This window comes from Brachyhypopomus gauderio, unplaced genomic scaffold (genome assembly GCF_052324685.1).
Source record: "Brachyhypopomus gauderio isolate BG-103 unplaced genomic scaffold, BGAUD_0.2 sc46, whole genome shotgun sequence".
Classification (NCBI taxonomy): domain Eukaryota; kingdom Metazoa; phylum Chordata; class Actinopteri; order Gymnotiformes; family Hypopomidae; genus Brachyhypopomus; species Brachyhypopomus gauderio.
In genome coordinates, this window is record NW_027506872.1 from 2,076,972 (window position 1) to 2,099,397 (window position 22,426).

Below are 22,426 nucleotides of genomic sequence, written 5' to 3' on the forward strand. Positions count from 1 at the left end.
CCACTACCTCATCTCTACCTCACCATTACCTCCTCCCTACCTCGCCACTACCTCATCTCTACCTCACCATTACCTCCTCCCTACCTTGCCACTACCTCATCTCTACCTCACCACTACCTCCTCTCTACCTCACCATTACCTCCTCCCTACCTCGCCACTACCTCATCTTTACCTCACCATTACCTCCTCCCTACCTCGCCTCTACCTCACCATTACCTCCTCCCTACCTCGCCGCTACCTCATCTCTACCTCACCATTACCTCCTCCCTACCTTACCACTACCTCATCTCTACCTCACCACTACCTCCTCTCTACCTCACCATTACCTCCTCCCTACCTCGCCACTACCTCATCTCTACCTCACCCCTACCTCCTCCCTACCTTGGCTCTACCTCACCACTACCTCCTCTCTACCTCACCATTGCCTAATTTCTACCTCACCACTACCTCCTCCCTACCTCACCACTACCTCCTCTCTACCTCACCATTACCTCCTTCCTACCTCGCCACTACCTCATCTCTACCTCACCATTACCTCCTCCCTACCTCGCCACTACCTCATCTCTACCTCACCATTACCTCCTCCTTACCTTACCACTACCTCATCTCTACCTCACCACTACCTCCTCCCTACCTTGGCACTACTTCATCTCTACCTCACCATTACCTCCTCCTTACCTCACCACTACCTCATCTCTACCTCATCTCTACCTCCTCCCTACCTCATCTCTACCTCACCATTACCTCCTCCCTACCTCGCCACTACCTCATCTCTACCTCACCACTACCTCCTCTCTACCTCACCACTACCTCATCTCTATCTCACCACTACCTTCACATAATCTCACCACTACCTCTACCTCACCATTACCTCCACATAATCTCACCATTACCTCCTCACTAACTCACCACTACCTCCCAACTACCTCTCCAATACCTCACCACTGCCTTTAACTTTACTCATTCTGTAAACTCAATAATGCACAAAAGTACACACTTGGTCTGCCATAAGACATACACCCTCCTGTGAGGCACATCACCATCACAGTACAGTTCACTGGGCTTAAACACATACTTCAACACACCTGTCTCTACCACAACACACCTGCCCCTACCACAACACACCTCACACCTACCCCTACCACAACACACCTGCACCTACCCCAACACACCTGCCCCTACCCCAACACATCTGCCTCTACCCCAACACACCTTATCCTACCACAACACACCTGCCCCTACCCCAACACACCTTACCCTACCCCAACACACCTGCCCCTACCACAACACACCTGCCCCTACCCCAACACACCTTACCCTACCACAACACACCAGCACCTACCACAACACACCTGCCCCTACCCCAACACACCTGCCCCTACCACAACACACCTGCCCCTACCCCAACACACCTGCCCCTACCACAACACACCTGCCCCTACCCCAACACACCTGTCCCTACCCCAACACACCTGCCCCTACCCCAACACACCTGCCCCTACCACAACACACCTGTCCCTACCACAACCCACCTGACCCTACCACAACACACCTGCCCCTACCACAACACACCTTACCTTACCACAACACACCTGTCCCTACCCCAACACACCTGCCCCTACCACAACACACCTGCCCCTACCCTAACACACCTGCCCCTACCCCAACACACCTTACCTTACCACAACACACCTGCCCCTACCCCAACACACCTGCCCCTACCACAACACACCTTACCCTACCACAACACACCTGCCCCTACCCTAACACACCTGCCCCTACCCCAACACACCTGCCCCTACCCCAACACACCTGCCCCTACCCCAACACACCTGCCCCTACCACAACACACCTGCCCCTACCCCAACACACCTGCCCCTACCACAGCACACCTGCCCCTACCACAACACACCTGCCCCTACCACAGCACACCTGCCCCTACCACAACACACCTGCCCCTACCCCAACATACCTGACCCTACCACAACACACCTGCCCCTACCCCAACACACCTGCCCCTACCACAGCACACCTGCCCCTACCACAACACACCTGCCCCTACCCCAACACACCTGACCCTACCACAACACACCTGCCCCTACCCCAACACACCTGCCCCTACCCCAACACACCTGTCCCTACCCCAACACACCTTACCCTACCACAACACACCTTACCTTACCACAACACACCTGCCCCTACCCCAACACACCTGACCCTACCCCAACACACCTGCCCCTACCCCAACATACCTGACCCTACCCTAGCACACCTGCACAATACCCCAGTGGTTCTCAAACTTTTTCTATCATTCCCCACCTCAGAAGTAGGTGAAATTCCACGCCACACGAACGGATGGCGAACGTAATTTGTTGACCGGGGTGGGGCGAACGTGATTTGTTGACGGGGGGCGAACGTTTTAAACATCCAGGGCTTATGAAAACCGAACAGGCATTAAAACTGTAGAGCTGACGTGATGAGGTACGAAGGTGGAGAAGGTTGGAGAGATAGGAGGGTGCAAGACCATGCAGAGATTTGAATGTTAGGAGTAGGATTTTATAGTGGATGCGTTCTGAGATAGGAAGCCAGTGTAACTGATGGAGGATAGGAGTGATGTGTGCAGATTTCTTTGTGGACATTAGAACTCTGGCTGCAGAATTTTGTATCTGTTGTAGGGGGCGAAGTGATTTAGCAGGTAGACCATAAAGCAGGGAGTTACAGTAATCTAGTCTGGAAGTGATGAATGCATGTACCAGGGTTTCGGCATCTTTTAGTGAAAGTATGGGGCGGAGCCTGGCAATTTTGTGGAGATGGAAAAAAGCAGATTTACAGATAGAGTTTATGTGTGGGATGAAAGTGAGAGAGGAGTCGAATGAAACGCCTAGGTTACGCACAACAGAAGACTGGGCAACCTGGATATTATCAACAGATAGACTACAGTTGGAGAGGGCAGAGATGGCTGACTTGGTGCCGATGATCATGAACTCAGTTTTAGTAGGATGGTAGGAGGGAAAGAGTCAGAAGGGTGGAGATCCAGATACAGCTGTGTGTCATCCGCATAAAAGTGATAGTAATCGCTGTGGCTCGGCCCGTGCGTGAGGGCCTCACGCGCTGTCGATTCGCGAGGTCGTGCACCTCTCGAATTTTGTAACTTTGCACGCGCCGCGCCTCAGCGCAATGAACAAAGTCATATTTGCAGGGTTCATACACCTTTATAAGGTGGAATTAAAGCACTTGGACGTCATTTTCAAGGTCCATTTCAATATTTCCCAGCACGTTAAACTTAATTAAGTTAAATATTTATACATATACTCAAAATGATTCTAATCTTTATTTTCAAAACGCCCAATCTTAACGTCTTCACGTTCTCTCATGTTTCGTCCTGGAATTACAAGAGGCTCGTATTTGTTAACGTAATACAAAAGAACTGTTCAGTCACAGATATTAGTTGTGAAACGAAGTAGCATTTTCAAGTACTTTAGCCTAAATTTCAGCACTTTCAAACCTAAAACACAAAGTAACATTAAAATTCATCAGGTAAATGTTCCTTCCCCTGTTTTTGAGGGCTGTTTCTTTATACTACCACATATCGTTTCAGAGAACACTGCATGCGGAAAGTATAAACGCTTCCACCGTTCACGCAGGGTCGCGCGAGGTGGGCGGAGTCACGCGCTACGGTCACTCGCGAAAGTATAAACCAGGCTTTAGAAATGCTGCCCTACCCCAACACACCTTACCCTACCCCAACACACCTGCACCTACCACAACACACCTTACCCTACCCCAACACACCTGCACCTACCACAACACACCTTACCCTACCCCAACACACCTGCACCTACCACAACACACCTTACCCTACCACAACCCACCTGCCCCTACCCCAACACACCTGTCCCTACCACAACACACCTTACCCTACCACAACCCACCTGCCCCTACCCCAACACACCTGTCCCTACCACAACACACCTTACCCTACCACAACACACCTGCCCCTACCACAACACACCTGCCCCTACCACAACACACCTGCACCTACCCCAACACACCTGCACCTACCACAACACACCTGCCCCTACCACAACACACCTGCACCTACCACAACACACCTTACCCTACCCCAACACACCTGCACCTACCACAACACACCTGCCCCTACCCCAACACACCTGTCCCTACCCCAACACACCTGCACCTACCACAACACACCTGCCCCTACCACAACACACCTGCCCCTACCCCAACACACCTGTCCCTACCCCAACACACCTTACCCTACCACAACACACCTGCCCCTACCCCAACACACCTGTCCCTACCCCAACACACCTTACCCTACCCCAACACACCTGCCCCTACCCCAACACACCTGTCCCTACCCCAACACACGTCCCTATGCACCCTAGTCATCTAAACGGATTTGGCTCAAGGGCAGGAAAAGCAATAACAGGTTCTCATCGCCATGGAAACAGCATATGGTCTGACTCCAGACGGGCAGCTTAACAGGCCGCGTTCAGACAGGCGTACTCTGGGGAGGCGGAGCCTACAGAGTTCAGACAGGCGCACTCTGGGGAGGCGGAGCCTACAGTTGTGATGTCAGCAATTTATGCAAATGTTTGTGATATATTGGTCTAAAAAGTGATTCTCTCTCTCTCTCTCACACACACAAACACAGAGTTGACTGCTATATGAGGAGCAGCAAACACCATGTTGTTATTGGTCAAGCTGTAAAACCCAGTTGGGAGTTTCTGAAGAAAGAGTTTGGAGGTTGAACATGATGACATAAAATTAGCTGAAGCATGAAATCGAATATTCAGGACAGAATTATGACCTTAACTAACACTGGTGTTACCACTAAAGTTAACGCATTAATATTAATAATAATAATTGAATAACAGAATAATAGAATTATGACCTTAACTAACACTGGTGTTACCACTAAAGTTAGCTCATTAATATTAATAATAATAATCAAATAACAGAATAATAGAATTATGACCTTTACTAACACTGGTGTTACCACTAAAGTTAACTGATTAATAATAATCGAATAACAGAAAAAATTTAATTATGACCTTTACTAACACTGGTGTTACCACTAAAGTTAACTCATTAATAATAATAATAATAATAATAATAATAATAATAATCAAATAACAGAATAATAGAATTATGATGTTTACTAACACTGGGGTTATCACTAAAGTTAACTCATTAATAATAATAATTGAATAACAGAATAATAGAATTATGATGTTTACTAACACTAAAGTTAACTCATTAATAATAATACAGAATAATAGAATTCTAACCTTTACTAACACTGGCGTTATACCATAATAAAAACAACATGAAGGGTATAAAAAATGAAGTTAAAGTGATATTAGAACAGGAGAGGAGAGAGTGAGTGTATGTGTGTGTGTGAGTGTGTGTGTGTGTGTGTGTGTGTGTGTGTGTGTGTGTCTTTAGAGCTCTTTACAGTTCATAGTTCTGTGAAGTCAAACTCATAAATCATCCTCTTCCTTCTCCCCATAGTATAAATCTCTCTGCTCCACACACACACACACACACACACACACACACACACACACACACACAGGAGACCAACATGCACAATCGTATATGCTATGCCTGTGAATCAAGTACACACACATGATGCACACAACACAGACACTCATATACACACATTTGTTACTTAAAATGAAGATATTTCATTACTAAATTACTCTTTTCATACCTTACTCTTTCATAACTTGCACAACATGTTTTAAACTAAAAACATTATCACTCTTCAAGACAGAGTTGCTATGCAAAGAGAGCTATGGTAGACAGATATATATGGTGGAAGGAGCTATGGTGGAAAGACAGCTGTGGTTGAAAGTGTTTTCCTTATGAACAAATGGTTCTATCTGCAGCTGAGTGCCTGTAGGTGGCGCTATTCTGGTGGCCGAATGATGCTATCCTGCTTACGCCTGGCTTTACTCCAACTCTCAGAGAGTATAGTTGTAGTGTAGTTAGCAGAATGTGCACTGTAGTATAGTACCATATGTACCATACATACTGTAGTATAGTTCTGTTACAGTAATGTACATATTACATATAGTAATGTACATATGTACCATACATACTGTAGTATAGTTCTGTTATAGTATTGTACATACATATTGTACAATAGTATGAAGTTGTGATATCTGTTGTAGAACTAAGTATTGCAGTGTGCTTTAACTCCACAAAGGTAATGGTCTGAATAAACACAGGCACATCTGGTCACAAAAAATGACATAATTTGCTATGTTTTTATTCAAGTGATTTTTTAACGAAATTGCTATAGCTGTTAAAAATGTTGGTCGATACAGGTAACAGAAACAGAAACTGCTGGAATTCTAAAATTCTAGCTTAAAGTATTACAAGCCTAGTTTATACTGACATTTTTAGGTACTAAAATAATTGTGACCACTTTTAGTTTCAGAGCAACCACGTTGCTCCCTCCACCCTAGTGGCATCTACAAGTATTGCAGGAGCGTAGCAGAAAAGGGTTAAGGCAGTTTTATTATAGTCAGCTGACGTGTGAAATTGGTTTTCGTACTAACTTCTGTACTCTTTTCCTCAAGCCCTCACTGAAGCTCCTCCCACAAAACCATCTGCCCTGTATACTAAACCACCCTTTGCAGAGTGTCTACCAATCACATTTAAAGACACGCTTACTGTGACTCAGTCAGTGTCTGCTACACCTACCACAACTGAAGCCCCTCCCCCAGTACCACCCCCTTCTCTTCCTTCCCTTGTGAGGACTGAAGCGCAGTCACCTATAGCCACGCCCCCAGAGGAGGAGCTAATCCCCATGGTTTCAGAAGGGGAAGGTAAGCTAACGATAGTGGCGACTGGTCATTAGAGGCAGAGAATAATCCAACCTGTTGTTACCACAGACAACATCTTCCTAAATGACGTATCGTGTGTAGGAATTTTTGTTGTTGATTTGATCTGTCATATCAGTCTCATCCTCAGCCGGCCTATGGTGTGTGGAACTGCCACCTCTGTCACAATGCAGTGTGTATCGTACACGTGGATTCTAATTTACAGGTGGTGGTTATTCATCGACTACTAACTTTTTACAGTTAGCTAAAGCCAGCTACACTGAGAAAACAAACTAAGCGGATGTTCAACTTCAGCCCATGTTCGACGCTCTTACATTTCAGGAGAAAAATGAATTTGTCACAGAATATTGTTGCCAATCAAACTGCTGAAAAAATTACCCACCAGTTCAGTGTGGAGGGGTATTGAAGAAAAAGTGGCTAACAGTTAGATAGCATACAAAAGAATGCACTCCGTAACTATTTGGTGGAGCAAAAATTCACAACATCTGTCTGAGAGAACTGAAAAATTCAAGAGGAGCAACAGTTGTCTGGACGATGCTGTGAAGCTGGGCTTACTTGGAAGAGTAAACTTCACAAATTATCAGCGAAGTCGTGGCCTTGAAGAGCATATCAAACAGGGACGTGCTCCGACGGCTTCTAACGTGGTTCAAACTGGTGGAAATGCGAAACAGAGACCTGGACCCACAGTGCATCTGTGGTCTCCCTGAATCCCGGAATATTCCCGTGCACTCGTGTGCGAGGCCGGTTACTTTTAGCCGTAGCATATTTTGCTACCTGGCAAAGGTGTGTGTACACATTGTCGGCCTTGTTATTGGTTAGCCATCTCCGCCATTTTTACACAAAAACCTGTGGGAAGCGGCCACTCTAAAAAGGCCGCTCTGCACCTGCCTTGTCTAAAAACGCAAAAACAATGGACGGGGTACATCGTAGATGGAATATGACTTGGCCTGAAAAAAATCCTGTCAGAATATATATATATTTGTCATTTGCTTTAATCCTTGGAAACAAGCCTCTCTGTAGTGAAGGGTTTGGTGAAGCCATACATGGACCCCTGACAGGTTTTTAAAAACAAAGCAGGAAAGAAGGGTGATACTCTTGATACTGTTGTAGCTTTCCTGTTGAAGTGGTTTGTGCTTCAGCAATTTTTTTACATGCCACAAAATTTATTTATGACTGAAAAAATCAGCGAACAGTTTTTCTTTGTTTGCCACAACCAGCACATTTGCAAGTTATGGGTTTAAGTTTGGGTAGAGCAAACAAGACAATGAATACAAACCCTCTGAAAGCACACGTGTCAGAGCAAACACAGACGACGAACACAAACCCTCTGAATACCAACGTGCACATGAAGTCGATGAATATTTCAAGAAGTCAAATGAGTCAAACTTCAGCTGAGACGCGCAGGCTGAAGGCAGAGACAGCAAGAACAGAAAGAGAAGAGTGAGAAATCGTGGAGGAGGGGAGGGGAAGTGAGATGGTACAGAGACGTCCAACAGCTTAACCTGGAATTTAGAAATCTCGCAGACGCATGGCTCCCCATGGGAAATTGTGTGTGTGTGTGTGTGTGTGTGTGTGTGTGTGTGTGTGTGTGTGTGTGTGTGTGTGTGTGCATGCACAAAAAGTATGTGATTATGTGCATAGGTTGTTATGAAAACAGTGGTTGGCCTTGTTTTTGAGAACGGCATTAACATGAAAATGTGTCCCTTAACTCAAATCATTGGATATAATTTTGGCTTTGAGGTTTTGTTTTGATCTATTTTAAGCTTTCAGAGCAGCGCATGACAGCTCATGACATAACATCCGTTATTAGCAAAACAAAACAAAATTGACCACATTGTTAGTCTGTACCAAACTATTGACCAGAGAACAGATCTGTGACTAGAAACATCTCAAATCAGAGGATTTGCCAGTAATACATTCACTATTGTCATCTTGCTACCTCTGATTTCAGATCCACCAAACCCAAACCTAAACCCATATTTAAACCCAACCCTAAAACAACAGCAGACCCCAGATCAGCACGTTCGCTGCATGGTGGCTGTTCATGACACTCCATGGTGTCTTGCCTGGGGGGGTGTGAGTCCTCACTTTCCCTCAACACCTCCGCGTGCGGAACGAGCATGTGTGTTCACAGTGAAAACACGTCCTGTTGGGAATGAGGATGAACCCACAGCAGGAGGAGGCTGGTGGTGCTGGTGGTGCCGGAGGACGGTGCCGAGGAATGTTGAACGCTAGGGAGAAAAGCGGGACAGAAGTGGAAGATTGCATTGTGGGAAATGAGTGGGAAAAGTAGTTAGTACTTCAGCATTAGTCTCTGTGGTAGTCTCGAGAGCTGTTCTCGCACGGGGTGGTCTGCTGAGGGCATATACAACATCTCTTTGATATTAAGATTAGAACTTCTCCAGCTGTGTGTGAGTGCGTGAGCAAGAGGAAGAGTGTGTGTGGTTATTGTCATCACCATAAACTCCATTGCCTCCATGCTGTTCCAACGCCTTCCACCAGAGGATTGTGGGAAGAGTGAGGAGCCCTCTGGGATTGAGGTAGTGGTTGAAGAAGAGAGATGTGAACTGAGTGAGAGTAGCGATGAAGGTGTCTGCGACAGCACGTCAGGTGCCATGTGCCTACGTTTCATCATCGACTGTAGGACGGCGTGTTAACAGTGGTTCACGTGCACGGTAACAGTCTCTGGCTGCACTGCAATGGTGATTGGTATCTTCACACAGAACGCTTTGAATCTCACGTGTGAGCAGCTGTACAGACCAGCAACAAGAACAAACAAAAACTACAAAACCCAAAAGATCCAAGACAACACAGCCCCTTGTTGCAGCCTCACACTGGGGTCTCATTACTGGGTCCATGTTTTAATGGACCAGCTCACCCAGGTCCTTTACTGACATGTGGTCTCTATAACTACAATACTGCAGCATCATCCAGCATCGTCCTGTCCTGGAGGGGATCTCCATGGTCACCCCATGTCAGGCTCCATGGTCTGCGGGACTCTCTAGGGCAGGGGTGCCCAATACGTCGATCGTGACCTTATAAGTAGCTTGCAAGCTGGAAAGTTGTGGGCACCCCTGCTCTAGGGTGTAGGGGACTCTCAGCTCTAGGGTGTAGGGGACTCTCAGTCATCATCACCTGTTTATGTTTGTTTCTCTTATTCATTGTCCGATTTGGTCTTAAAGATGTCAGTTGCTAGCATGGGTGTCACTCATGGGATTATCATTTAACAATATACTGATAAATATGCAATCAAATATTTATCTTAGGCCAAAACAATGAAGGACAATAAAATAAAAACAAAACTCAAATTTCTCACCCCAAAACCAGAGAGCATAACAAGTGACTCAACGGACGCCGTCACCAAAGAGGAGGAGGGCGAGAGACTCTCAGGGGAAGACGGAGTGGCAGATGGAGGAGAGGGGAAAGAAAGAGTGGAAAATAAAGGAGGGAGAATAGGAGGAGAGGAAGATGAAGGAGAGAGGATTACAGGAGAGGAAGGTGAAGATGGAGGAGAGGGGAGAAGAGAGGATGATGAAGATGAAGGAGAGGGGAGAAGAGAGGAAGATGAAGATGGAGGAGAGAGGATTACAGGAGAGTTAGATGAAGGAGAGATGATTACAGGAGAGGAAGGTGGGAGAGAGGGGATAGAAAGAGAGGAAGGTGAAGATGGAGGAGAGGGGAGAGAAGATGAAGATGAAGGAGAGAGGAAAAAAGATAAAGACAGAGGAGAGGGGAAAAAAGAGGATGATGAAGATGGAGGAGAGGGAAAAAGAGAGGATGATGAAGATGGAGGAGAGGGGAAAAAAGAGGATGATGAAGATGGAGGAGAGGGGAAAAGAGAGGAAGATGGAGGAGAGGGGGAAAGAGAGGATGATGAAGATGGAGGAGAAGGGAAAAGAGAGGAAGATGGAGGAGAGGGGGATAGAGAGGATGATGAAGATGGAGGAGAGGAAGATGATGGAGAGGAAAAGCACAAAGTAGAAGAACATGGAGAAGAGCTGAATGGAGAACAGACAGAAGGTACAAAGAAGTGATTAAGACCCTTTATAAACCCTAGTGATGAAGACCCTTTATAAACCCTGGTGATACTGATCCTTTTCCCTGTAGTCATCAGAAGCCTCTGTAGCAGATTCATCCACTATCTCAGCTCAGCCCTGATCCAGAGAGCAGCACAGGGCGTCCTGGGGAGAAGGACATTACTCTGCACAGCAGAAGCTGACCTTGCACGGCTAGAAGTTCACCTTCCAGTAGTGTGTTCCACACGCAAGCTTCCCAAATCCTCGCCACAAAGACCCCTGTTGTGTCTCAGCACCTAGTGAGCTGCACGGACATCGTCATGTTTGTGTCCCTGACATGACGTCTGTCTGAGGTCTTAGATGACTTACATACGCTTCCTACTAAGGAATGTTATATTGGCAAAATGTTAAGACAGTATATTAGTATTCTGATTATTATGTCAGTTTGGTAGTATTAGCGGGTTGCAGTCCTTGAATGCAAAGTTAGCTGATCAGTTAAGTGTATGCAGGGTGCTTTAATGTGCTTGTTTTTGGTCAGCTGCCTTGCTATTCGAATAACAGTCTTCACAAATGCTGACCAAACCTTCACAGACAGCAAGAACTGCTGGCATGTAATAGTTGTCTAACTAGTGTCTGGATAATCTGTCCATATTCCATATTGGTTAAAATGTTGGCTGTTAGGTCAGAGAACTAGCTCTCTGGACTGGTGGTCAGTACAGGCGATGGCACAGTTAGGCCACTGGGACTGTGTCCAGGGTCCCAACATTAAGTCCCCAGAGGGAAGTTGTGTGTTGACTCCTCTCAGCCTTCAGTACAGGACGTTCACTAGGTGCTCCAGTATTTAGAATGTAGAATATATCCATATGTAAACTGCACGTAGGGTCTGCTGTGTAGAATCGTGTACTACTTCTTTAGAAGTGTCTAGAAATTTAGATGTTTTTCCATTTGTTATGAATGTTGTTTTAAAAATGTTTTCACCATCCTTCCATTAAGAGAGAAAATCACCATGACTAAAGTTTATTGAGGGGGGTGGTCAAACCAGTGGTGCGTGCAGGGTCTTTCGTACAAAACACTGAGTGGTGAAGTGAGACTATTTATGGACTTCTCAGTTTACTGTTGTGATCTTTAGAAAGAGCGGAGGAACAGGAGCAGAAAGTGGTAGAAGAGGTGGAGAGTGAGTCACCATTGGAAAAAGTCAAATCATCTGGAAAAGAGAACAGGACAGAAAAAGTTCCAGACAAGGACAAAGAGAGAGAAGCATTAATCGAAAAAGTGATAGAAGAGATAGTGAGAGGAAGAGATGGAGAGAGATTGTTTGGAACAGTGGAGAGAGGAAGACCTGAAAGAGAGAAAGAGAGATCTTCCAAGAAAGAGGAAAAGAAAGAAAGAGGGGGGTGGAGAGGGTGGCCTTTTGAAAGAGAAGAAGAGAGCAAAACACTCTCTGAAAAAGAACAAGCGAAAGCAATGGTTTCTGGACAAGAGGACAAGACAGCAAGTGCTTCAGGTAAAGATGATTGTATAACACAACCTCCTGAAAGAGAAGAAGAGAGTGAAAGACCCCTTGAAAAAGAAGAAAAAGAAGTGTTCTCTGAAAAAGAGGAAGAGAGAGAAACTGCCTCAGGAGAAGAAGAACACAGAAGCCAACCTACTAATGATGAAGAGCTGAAGATTGAAAAAGAACGTGAGAAAAAACTGTCTGAGGAAGGAAAAAAGAGTGAGAGACGTCTTGAAAAGGAGCAGGAGAAGCAAACGTCCTCTGAAAAACAGGAAGGAAGAAGACAGCCTTCCGAAAGAGAGGGAGAGAGAGACAGACCCTCTGAAAAAGAACAAGAGAAGGAAAGGTTCTCTGAAAACAAGGAAGTCAGAGTACACCCTTCTGGACAAGAGGAAGAGATGGAGAGGATGCTTGCTAGGGAGAAAATGAAAGAAAGATTATCTCAAAAAGACGAAAGGAGAGAACCCAAGGAAGCTGTTTCCAAAAGAGAGAAAGAAAGAGAGAGACCCTCTGACAAAGAACAAGAGAACAATTGGTTCTCTGAAAAAGAGATCTTTGAGAAGCCAACTAAAATAGAGGCAGATAAAACAGAGGACAAAACCACGGAGAACAAGAAAGGTAAGAGGCCCTGCTGCTCTGAAAAGACACCACCAGAGCTGGACTGGTTTTGCCAGGGAAAGTCCCCTAATGGAATTTTGTAAGGAATTTGATTGGCCCATTTGGCTTGGACGTAGTATATATGTTCCCCTGGATTACCTGTCGCAGACTGAACTGTCGTGGGCTGGAGGCTCACGTCATGTTCAACTACCTTGTGAATCATGTCCATTAGAGCATGGTGGGCTAGCCTACAGCTCTGAGTCCTAGTCAATAAGGCAGAAACCGCACTGTCTTGTGAAAACTGCCGTCATGATGTTTTCCTTCTTTTTCCTCTAATTAGACCTTCGCCAAAAGCACTGGAGCTTCCAACAGTCCTGTGTTGAGGATAAAAATCTATCAAATCACGTCCCCTTTTTAATGGTATCCAACTCGTCTTTAAGCCACTTCTCACCTACTAAATTACTGTTATGTCTATTTAGGTAAGACTACTTTTCCTGAGAGAGTACAGATAGGCATTCACTTTGGAATTATTTTCAGACTTGTGAAAATGACCGACACTGCAGATTCATACTGGAGTAAATGAATCTCTCAGGAATCACTTATAATACAGTACGCCCTCTGGTAAAACGAATCCAGCTTGTATAGGGCTTTGAAGTGTATTGTGGGTAGTGTAGTATATTGACGTGTATGGTAAAGAGTAGATGCCGTCTCTAAAGCTTCAGAGTCTATTGTAGGCAGTGTAGTATTAATGTATATGCTAAATAGTAGATTATGGAAGTTAAGTGTGTAAGAAAAAGGAATCCCTCATAATCCATATTTCATATGGGTTTGTGAATCAACTTTTAGACTCAAAAGTAAGTCTCGAACATGTCTTATACTATGTTCATTCAATCACATCGATGTTTCGCTGGCTCCAGTGTGTACATGGGGGGTGGAGTAGTTCATAGGGGTTAACTGCTACGACAAACGTCTCCCACGCCCTGTGTCTTCATGTATGAAAGCAGTGAGGACACACTGACATCAGGAAGACTGCAGACTTTCAGCATTAATAAGTTTCAACAACCCCGTCATTTAAATTATTCGCCGTTTCTCTTGTGACTGTTTTTTGTCTCCAGCATGTTGTCTGATGTTGAACGCGTGGTCCAGACTACTGCTAAGCTCTTTTACTTTGTAAAGTTGTAATCTAAGCTAATAAAGCTGGACTCACACATCTTATTCATTACAAACTCATTCAACTACAGATTAATTTAGTTCAGCTAGGTAGACAACATGTTGACATACCCAGAACAGTAACTGTGTTGATTCAGACTCAGACTTGCTGTTTACCAAAAGTGCATCTTAGATGGCTAGTTAGCCGAGTGTCTTTTGGAAACTCTATGTCTATGTTTGAAAACAAGAAAATAGATTTACACCAATATATACTTTATGCACAAGTTTATTGGGTAGCACCTCTTCATCACTGAATTAAGATGTTCCATTCAGTCCCATTGCCGTGGTATATAAAACCAAGCACCCAGCCATGGTCTGTAAACTTCACTGATGTCTGGGGCGTATGGTCTGTAAACTTCACTGATGTCTGGGGCGTATGGTCTGTAAACTTCACTGATGTCTGGGGCGTATGGTCTGTAAACTTCACTGATGTCTGGGGCGTATGGTCTGTAAACTTCACTGATGTCTGGGGCGTATGGTCTGTAAACTTCACTGATGTCTGGGGCGTATGGTCTGTAAACTTCACTGATGTCTGGGGCGTATGGTCTGTAAACTTCACTGATGTCTGGGGCGTATGGTCTGTAAACTTCACTGATGTCTGGTGACTCCTGGTGACTCCTCTGGTGTCAAGATCAGCACAGACACGAGCTTTAGGGCAAAGGTTTCTATGGCCACGCAGCTGTAGGCAACCATGACCACTGGACTCTGGGGCGGTGGAGACATGTTGTGTGGAGGGACCAGTCACACTTATCTGAGTGTTTTTAAGGGGCTGGTTTAGGGTAGAGGAGGTCTTAATGCTTCAGCATACCGTTTTGGACAATCGTACACTTCCAACTTTGTGGGAGCAGTTTGGGGAAGGCCAAACTCATGTATAACTCAGAAAATAACTCATGTATATGAATCAAAAATGGGCACGTGATCATGATGTCCCATCTGTGTAATGGCTCATGAGTGAGTCATTACAGACCTCAGTAGGCGCTATATTAGAAGTGAGTCATTACAGACCTCAGTAGGCGCTATATTAGAAGTGTCTCTGTAGCTGAGTTTGTCTTCTGTTAGCACTCAGTAACTACAGCATTCACCAACACTGTTCTCATAAAGTATTCAAGCCCCTTTAAAAGTCTGCAGTAGTGTGGCTGCTACTTGCTATTTTTTGTGGCATGTGGCATGCACACAAAATACAATTTTGTGGTATTGTATTTGCAAAAACTGACTGGAAGATTTGTATTTGTGGGATACCGGCATACAGTCCAGCCTACAACACAGCAATACGTACATGGATGTCCCTCTCTAAAGTAATTCCAGAAATTACTTTAGCGCTATATAAATAAAATTTGATTTGATTTGATTTGAAATTACAGAAATCATTCATTCTAGAAGAGGTACAAGTGAAAACAGTTGGAGATGATATACATTATTGATTCGTAAAGGTAAATACATGTGTATAGTAGCATAGCGCAGTGTCTATGGCACATGTGTCAAAGTCAAGTCAATTGATTATCTATGGCCCCCTGGATGATATTCAATTACTATTAGAACCGGCCCGCAGGCCACAGGCGCCCGATGGTGTTTTGCACGCACAAACACTACATTCTCCACAATGCAATGGTGGCCCGCGAAGTCACTGCAGCACGCACAAGCGGCGAGGGTCCGCGCGGTAAAAATGACGTAATCGTAGTGGCTCCGCCCGTGCGCGAGGGCCTCACACGCTGTCGATTCGCAAGGTCGTGCACCTCTCGAATTTTGTAACTTCGTGCGCGCCGCGCCTCAGCGCAATGAACAAAGTCATGTTTGGGTTCATACACCTTTACAAGGTGGAATTAAAGCACTTGTACATCACTTTCAAGGTCCATTTCTATATTTCCCAGCACGTTAAACTTAATTATGTTAAATATTTATACATATATTCGAAATGATTCAAAATAATTGGCTTTTTATTCACATTACTTAATCGTTTATTTTCAAAACGCCGATCTTAACTTCGTCACGTTCTCTCATGTTTCGTCCTGGAATTACAAGAGGCTCGTATTTGTTAACATAATACAAGAGAACTGTTCAGTCAGATAGATATTTGTTGTGAAACGAAGTAGTTACAATTTCAAGCATTTTCAAGTACTTTAGCCTAAATTCCAACACTTTTCTGGAAAAAAAAAAGTTTACTTTTTTTTTGTTTACTGACAGATCCATACGAAAATATTGCTTTATTCTTTTAAGCATTAAATAATATACACTGTGTTAGGTCTTGGTTTAATAGGCTATGTGCAATCATTTCAATATGTTTTAATAAACATTGAACCTTCTGGCCCTCGGTGTGACGGGCAGTGTGAGCAACTAAATAAGGAAGCGATCACGCCAAGTCTCAGGGAAAGAGGAAGGTTTAATAGAAAGTGCGCAAACCAAATACCCGTGACATAGATCCAGATTAAGGAAATAATAACCAGCAGTCAACTGGTACAAAGACAAGACATATATAGATGAACAAACGACCCTCAGGTGAGACGGATCACGGGTCCCGCCCACCTGAGGGACGAACATCACGTGACCAAAAACAGGACCACTGCCGCTGTAACCGGGGGCGACCGGCAGGGGGCCCCCCCACAACGTGACACTCGGCTTGTAGCAAATTTGTTTTTTTGGCCCTCTGTGTATTTGACTTTGACATCCCTGGTCTATGGTATCTGAAAGGGATTTGAATATAATTCAGTTGGTATTGTAATTTACAAGCAACACTTATGCTTATGTAAGCTTATGTAAGCAGAATAGCATATATGTTGCCCCATAGACACACAACAGAACTGGCTGTTAAAGCAGTTATGTACTGATATGCAGCCAGGTTAATAAGACTTTGAAAAATATGTCAAATATATCAGGGATCAACTAATGAATGTACAGCTAGTGTTCTATTAATGATGGTATGAATTATGTAATATGTACAGTACTTCTTAGCTCTTTGTAATATTGGTAGTGTTGCATATCTAAACCTGAATCTAATCCTTAACCAAACTAAAGGAATCTAATCCTGAATCTAATCCTGAACCAAACCAAAAGAATCTAAACCTGAATCTAATCCTGAACCAAACTAAAGGAATCTAATCCTGAAGCTGGTTATTCCTCACATTATCGGTCATTCAGGATAGATGTTAGCGTAATCACAGCTACTTTTGTTTTTACTGCTGAATGAAGATGTAAACATTCAGGTATGTTCAAGTTTCCAGTTCTGAAGGCTTCTCTCTGTATCCTAGCGACAGCCTCCATGGCATTGGCGGGACAATGAGCAACAGTTGAGCAGGACATTTTGTACACTGACCTTCAAAATTCATTAATTTGTTGGTTTTATGTAAGAAAATAGTGTGAAAAATATTCTAAATGATGATTCAACCCATATGCAGTGAAAGCTAGTTTAAACAGAAGAAAGATCTCACCTTGTCTGAATCATTCAAGTTGAGTTATTGACTTACTTCAAACACCACAGGTCTGGCTGGTATAGACATGCCAGGACAGGGTGTAAAATAAATAAAAGTGTTGGGATATCCCAACTATGATGGATCAGTGTTGAAGAGCTCGAGTTATACCATCATACCACTATAGCATTATACCATCATATCACAATACCATTATCCCACAATACCATTATACCATCATACCACTACACCACAATACCATTATAGCATTGTATCACAATACCATCATACAACTACACAACAATACCATTATACCATCATACCACTACACCATCATACCACTATACCATCATACCACTACACCAGGGGTCGGCAACCCAAAATGTTGAAAGAGCCATATTGGACCAAAAAATTAAAAGCCTTATATAAGCCTTATAATGAAGGCATTACATGCTGTACGTATCTATATTAGCCTACCATCAAAATGACTAAGTTAGCTACAAATACATAGCAGTGTTCTCAAGTCTCACGCATTGAGGTTGTGACACACGCATTTGACCATTTTCACACGCCACACTTCCGATTTCTCACGCCAAAAAAATATATATCTATATCGCCCTCCACTGGCTATCAGTGGTATGATGGTGTAGTGGTATGATGATGTAGTGGTATGATGGTGTAGTGGTATGATGATGTAGTGGTATAATGGTATGATGGTGTAGTGGTATGACGGTATAGTGGTATGATGGTGTAGTGGTATGATGGTGTAGTGGTATGATGGTATAATGGTATGATGATGTAGTGGTATGATGGTGTAGTGGTATGATGGTGTAGTGGTACGATGATGTAGTGGTACGATGGTGTAGTGGTATGATGATGTAGTGGTATGATGGTATAATGGTATGATGGTGTAGTGGTATGATGGTGTAGTGGTACGATGGTGTAGTGGTACAATGGTATAATGATGATGTAGTGGTATGATGGTGTAGTGGTACGATGGTGTAGTGGTATGATGATGTAGTGGTATGATGATGTAGTGGTATGATGATATAATGGTATGATGGTGTAGTGGTATGACGGTGTAGTGGTATGATGGTGTAGTGGTATGATGATGTAGTGGTATGATGGTGTAGTGGTATGATGATGTAGTGGTATGATGGTGTAGTGGTATGATGGTATAATGGTATGATGGTGTAGTGGTATGATGATGTAGTGGTATGATGGTGTAGTGGTATGATGGTATAATGGTATGACGGTGTAGTGGTATGATGGTGTAGATGGTGGTCGCGATATACAACTTACGTTCGCCACCCCCCGCTCAACAACTACACTGAAAAAAATTTGGAGTGGCATTTACTTAAAAAAAGCTAGGCAAGTTTTTCCACACAGAAAGTGCTTGTAATATTTACTCAGGCTATTTCTAAGTAATATTTACTTAATAGAACCACTTGTTTTTTTATGAAAAACACAAGTAAATTGCACTGGTAATACTCACCTATAGATTGTAACTTTTACTCAGATTACCATTGTATCTAATTACATTAATTAGTTAATAAATGTTAATAAACGTTACTTATGTTTCTTTGTGTTTCTTACTCAGCTTATCTGTGTTATATTCTATGTAATTATTAAGTCATATTTATTCAGAAATTATTAGTTAATATTAATCAAATTAAGTAAACATTTTACTATTCTATGAAATAATAATTCAATATTTTCCAAAAACAACAGCTTTTATTTAAAATGGCATAGATATATTTAAAAAACATAAAAATGAGCACAAACATGTCCATAGAACTAGCATAGAAAATTTCACAACAGTGCAAAAATAAAATCATCATGGTTTCAAAAAATAAGATGGGGGAAAAATGCTAATCAATTTTGTGCTGGACATAATCAGAAATAATACTTTCTTGTGGAGAGACTGAACTTTTGCTAACATTCTCAGGATGAATAGGATAAAAAGAACATATAAAACTGACCACAACTTTAAATCACCATCAGAAAACTGACACAGGATGTACACAAATTGTGCTGTACAAAATCAAAAATAACACTGGTGCTTTAAGTTTCTTGTGGAGAGACTGAACATTTTCATTCAGGATAAAAAAAGAGCTTACATAAAAGTCCACCACTTGAAATCACTGGCAAAATTTAAAGAGATTGTTTGTGCTGGACAAAAGCACAAATAACACTGGAATACTCATGCTAAAAGTTTCTTGTGGAGAGACTGGACCTTTGCTGACATTTTAAGGATGTCAAGCTCAAGAAACAGCTTCTGAAATACTTCAAACGTATATTTCAGCTTCAGTGGGTATCTTAAGTTGACAGTGTAAATGACGCCCATGAGCAGGAGGCAAGCGTTTGTCACACTTCTGCAGTTGTCCAGAACTTCTGACCCCTCAATGATGACTGACACGTACACGGGATCTTGGGTTTCCTGTGCGACACTTGGATGGATGACCGTGATCTTCATCATTTGATTACTGCAGTCCTCTTTCACCGCTTCTTGGCTGATATCCTGTGAAAACAAATAAGCCACAATTAGAAATAACTAAGAATAGATTCCAAGTAAAAGAAAAGGTTAAGAAAAAAACAAGCGAAAATAAAAAAAGTTGTATACTGTAACGCAGCTCGCGCTGCGGAGCAGGGAGGCGGACACAAACGCTGAGGAGAGCGAGATTTATTCAAGGGAATACCAAAACCATGATCGAAGGGACAGGCGTGGGTCAAACCAGGAGGGCAGCCAGAACACGAAAGGTAAACAGGCATACTAGGACAGGGAACTAAACAAAACGGAGAAACACGGAACAGGCAGAGATCTACACGGAAGACAGAAACACTGAGCAACCTCTTCTTTGACTCAAAGCTACATATCTTGCACAACCATCTCATGATGTGGCACCTAAAACATACAAATTAAACATCTCAAAATTAAAACAAACTGCCACACAAAAAAAATTGTGACAAATTAAACCTACTCATTGCTAATTTGATCTTACCTTGTGTCAGTCGTGGAGTCCAAATTAGCATTCAGAAGGTCCTATGTTCTGTAACAAAAAAAATAAAATAAACATAAAGGTTATCTATATGCTTTTCAACTAATTCTACTAACTCATTTATATTTCATTTTTTGTATCTTTTTTTCATGCTCCTATAAAGACTGTTGTGACTTCATTATGTTTCTGACTACCATGTGTGACAACCACAATTCGGTCATCGAAATATTCAGACACAAGGGCTTGCTTGTCACTCGGTTTATTGTGAAATTAAACATGAAATAAGTAATCCTCCCTCTCATGTCGGCTGAAGACTTTACGAGCTGGAGTAACAAAAATACCACAAACAAATACCAAATCAACCCTTGCCGAAGAAAGCATGCTAGATCCACCGTGCTGGGCTAGGCAGAGCACGTGTGCAGACGATAGACCTGCGGCATAGCTAGCTCACCCAAGCAAAATTGTGCACAAAACAAGGTTTAATATACATCACTGTAAATGTATGCGTGAAGTGTTGGATCTTGATGAAACAATTAAAGTTTTTAATTATTTATTTATTTAAAGACATTAGGTGTGTGTTGCTTAGGCGGTCACCAAATACCTCGCGCCAGCAAAGTTAGTTAGCTAGTTAGTTAGCTAGCAGGAACATGCACTATTTGCTAGTGCTGCAGTCGCGGAGAAACTTAAGTAGGTGAACCAACAGGAACGTAAAATTTTATTTTGCTTAAAACCTTACCTTCATGATTCCATATTCAAGTTCTCCTCCGCCAAAATGCCAACTGTCCAAGGAGATACGTGTCCGATGAAATGTGGGGAGGGGCTTTGACGTCATGCTTTGATTGCAGAGAAGGTTCTCAGATTCACTGATGTCACTCAATTACATTTTACTTGCAAATATCAATTAATTAATCCAATGAACTGGTTTAGTAAATATTACTTGGATCAAATGATTCAATTTACATACAAAACTGAGGTCACATAACTACGAACAATCACCAAGTAATGGACTACATGAAAAACTGCTATTTTAAAGTAAAAGCACTGAATTCGTATTTTTTTGTAAAATTTACATAGACAATTCAAATAATAATTACCGTGCCAAAAAGTCATTTTTTTCAGTGTAACGTTCGCCACCCCCCCCCCCCCCCCCCAACAACTTAAACTCGCCACCGACTCCAGGTTCAAATCTTACCCTGACAAGACCTCACTCTGAAATGAATTCTAAACTTGAGTACATAATGAGCATTCATGATTAAATGTTTATTCTCCCTGCAGTGTATTCTGTAGTAGGGGTGTCACGATTCTCTCTAAATTTACAAAATAATAGAACAAATAGAGTCTTAACAAACTAAGCTCTATCCTACAAAATTTCTTTAAAAACTTATTTCTTTAGTGTCTTCATACATGGAGGGCAACATTTTAGTTATAAGATTAAGATACTTTCGCGAGTGACCGTAGCGCGCGACTCCACACATCTCGCACGAACCTCTGCGAACGGCGGAGGTGTTTAAACTTGGCGCGTCACATTCTGTGCAGTGTTGTCCGAAACGATGTGGGAGTATAAAGAAACACCCCTCAAAAACAGGGGAAGGAACATTTACCTGACGAATTTTAATGTTGCATAGTGTTTTAAAAAGTGCTGGAATTTAGGCTAAAGTACTTGAAAATGCTTGAAATTGTAACGACTTCGTTTCACAACAAATAGCTATCTGACTGAACAGTTTTCTTGTATTACGTTAACAAATACGAGCCTCTTGTAATTCCAGGACGAAACATGAGAGAGCGTGAAGACGTTAAGATTGGGCATTTTGAAAATAAACAACCATTAAAT

General features: G+C 43.0%; 1 protein-coding gene and 1 long non-coding RNA gene across 2 annotated transcripts in view; one reads left to right on the top strand and one right to left on the bottom strand.

Moving 5' to 3' along the window:
- Nucleotides 1-22,426, top strand: part of ntng2b (netrin g2b) — an 86,506-nt gene that overhangs the window by 45,356 nt on the left and 18,724 nt on the right. The gene's annotated exons all lie outside the window — the stretch shown is intronic.
- On the bottom strand, nucleotides 20,453-21,611 carry LOC143487023 (uncharacterized). Its single transcript, XR_013123869.1, has 3 exons — nucleotides 21,332-21,611; nucleotides 20,599-20,646; nucleotides 20,453-20,501 (listed from the first exon to the last, which is right to left on the bottom strand). It is a non-coding gene; the product is annotated as an uncharacterized LOC143487023 (long non-coding RNA).